Here is a 2878-nt window from a genome sequence, read left to right as displayed (position 1 = left end):
GGTGTTTATTTAACTTATACCTCCGCATACCAGGTTTATAAATGCATTTTAGGATTAAAATTCAACAGTGTAGCAGAATGAGCTGGAAATTCTGGTTTACCCTGGATGTGCCCAGGGGACTCCCTGTTCCCAAACTGCAAAATATTTGCCTTCCCCTATCAGAACCTCAGACCAAATGTGTCCCAAGCTGAACTCTCTCTCCTCCTCTCTCCTCTGCTTTATCTCCTTGCTGCCTCTCAGGCCTCACTCCACTTCCAGCCTGGCTGGGTGCTCAGACTTCAGATCTTCCTCCTCTTCCTCCTCCCCTGCACCCCCATGCCCATGAGCGCCAACTCTCCGGGGGTCCCCGACAGCCTATCCTGAAGACCTCCTCACCCTGCCTCCATCTCCTCCAATGCATCCCGCCTACTGATGCCCCATTGTCTTCCTCTGGACGCAGCTTCCTCCTGGTGCTCTTCCAAAACTTGAGCAGCAGAAGAGTTCCTAGACACCATGGCCCAAATTCAGCCTGGCGTTGAATCCGGGAGAAGTATTTACATGAGGTGCACAAGGTCACACAGCTGGTAGCTTTCTGCCTCTGTTGTTAGAGAGAAAAGCAGAAGTCTGTGCAGAGATATGATGTATCATGGTGTACTGTCCACACATGCAGCTTTGTGAGGAATCTGGGCTGGAACTTGCTTTGTTCATCTTTACCTCCTTCCCTTGCTTACGCCCTCATCATGCCCAGGGTCTCCCCACCTGCAGCCTGCACGTTGCACGCCATCGGGCAAGCTGGTCCCAAACTGTAGTCCCTTCCACGGTCCAGCTCAGGCCTCCATCCAGACTCAGACCTCCCTCTCAACTCTCAGAGGACTCATGAGCAGATGCTGCCTTGAAGAGTCACTTGACTCATGTCTTGACATCCCAGAAAGTTCGAAGGCATCTGGACAGGGGCCAGCCAAGCACTTTTCCTGCTCTCACTTACATACAAGTGCATTGTTGTTACTTAAAGAAAAATCTTTTTAACAGTGATTAACATTCTTTATTGTGTGTATTTGTGTTTTTTTTCAGCTTTAGTGTAACTGACAAGTACAATTTTAAGTTACATACAGTGTGTATAGTGTGTGTGGTGGTGATGTATGTATGCATCGTGAAAGGATTCCTCTCATCTAGTTAACTAATGCATCCATCACCAACAGTGACTTTTTTTTCCAAATATTTTTATTTTAAGTGATCTCTACACCCAACGTGGGGCTTAAACCCACAACCCCAAGGTTGAGAGTTGTACACTCTACCAACTGAGCCAGCCAGGCACCCCAACCAATGCTGACTTTTCAAAAGGCTGTGGGAATTCACTCTTTTCATATCTTACGTTGTCTTGAAGAAGAGTTACATGGTTGACCACAGTGACCAGGGTTAGACTTCATAAAATTGAATTCTGGAACAATTGGATGTTGGGGTTAATAGAGAAGAGACTTTCTCAGCTTCTTTCTCTGCCAGGTGCTTTGGGGTTTCATCAATTATGCATTTCCTCAGGCAGCGTATTTTCATTGAGGATTTAAGAACTGTGTAGCGATTCCACTGCAAGGAGAGACTGCACCTTGAAAACATGGTTACTACAAATTACACTATTTTATTTTTATTTTTATTCAGAGAGAGAGAGAGAGAGAAAGCAGGGGAGAGGGGCAGAAGGAGAGAGAGAATCGTAATCAGGCCCCATGCTCATTACAGAGCTGGAGAGGGGGTGCTCTGTGCCACGAACCTGGAATCATGACCTGATCAGAAATCAAGAGTTGGATACTCAACTGACTGAGCCACCCAGGCACCCCCAAATTATACTGTTAGTAGGAGATTTCTGAAAGCCTCAGTTTCCCTTAAGGATTCTTTTTTTTTTTTAAGTGGTGCTCCAAGTGAAAGCCTTTGAAGTGATTATGGATTGGATAGGTGGCAATATTAACTGTAAAACCAAAAGCCATTGTCAAGGCCAAGAGATCCTCAGCCAATAATGGATACAGGCAGGATAACTGGATGGAATCCCAGAAGAGTGCCTATCTCTCTGATTTTGTTTCATTTTGGAACAGCATCTAGGTCCACCAGGGCTTTGCAGTGAGGTGACTGGGGCTCCATTTTCCAGCTCTGCTGCAACTGGTGGGACCGAACGCAGGATACTCACCTTCTCTGTGCTTTAGTCCCATGGTCTGGCGTCTGATCCTCATTCTACCCCTGACCAGCTGTATTCTCGTGAACAAGTTATTTCATTTCCTTGTGGTTATTTCCTCATCTTAGCGATGGATTATTCTGATGTCCACTTCATAATCTTGTTTTATTCAATGAGATCATGCATGGAAAGCACTTAGAATCGCTCTAAAGAACACTTCGGTGTTTCAGAACTAGAAGCTGTGGCTGTTACTAACACCAGTTAATACTATTACTTACATTTTCCTGCGGGGTCGTTGAGAAGGTCAAATGCAAGCACACTCACCAGGACGGGCTACTTAATTTGCAGAGCCCAATACTAAATGAAAAATATACCGGCCTGTGTTCCAAAATCGTTAAGAATTCCAAGGCTGGAGCCGCCAAACATTCAACCAAGCGCGAGGCCCATCTGAGCACAGGGTCTGTGTAAGTGCACAGGGGGCACGCCCTGGAAGCCGGCCCTGGAGCTCGAAGGAGCACAGCGTTTGCACACAGGAGGTGCTAAATAAATGCTCTTCATCTTTGTGTCAGCACCCGCCAACACATCCCGCGCGCCAGCACCATAACGTTGACCATAACTCTGACCACTTGCTCTCACTCGTGCCCGCCTGGCAGAGGGGACAAGACCTGGAATCACGCCCGCGGGGGAGTCCCACGGCGAAGACCCGGGACCCCCAGCCTTTTGGCCAGTGCCTGCCGCTCA

The 2878-nt window shown here is 47.5% G+C and overlaps 1 long non-coding RNA gene across 1 annotated transcript; it reads right to left on the bottom strand.

The window, feature by feature from the left end:
• Positions 1-1217: 1217 nt before the first annotated feature.
• On the bottom strand, positions 1218-2837 carry LOC144241547 (uncharacterized). The gene is made up of 3 exons (XR_013338111.1): positions 2416-2837; positions 2153-2296; positions 1218-1579 (listed from the first exon to the last, which is right to left on the bottom strand). It is a non-coding gene; the product is annotated as an uncharacterized LOC144241547 (long non-coding RNA).
• Positions 2838-2878: the final 41 nt, after the last annotated feature.

This window comes from Crocuta crocuta, unplaced genomic scaffold (assembly GCF_008692635.1).
Source record: "Crocuta crocuta isolate KB4526 unplaced genomic scaffold, BGI_CrCroc_1.0 scaffold25, whole genome shotgun sequence".
NCBI classification, from domain to species: domain Eukaryota; kingdom Metazoa; phylum Chordata; class Mammalia; order Carnivora; family Hyaenidae; genus Crocuta; species Crocuta crocuta.
The sequence above is the reverse complement of the archived record's forward strand: the minus strand, read 5'-3'. Positions and strand labels throughout refer to the sequence as shown.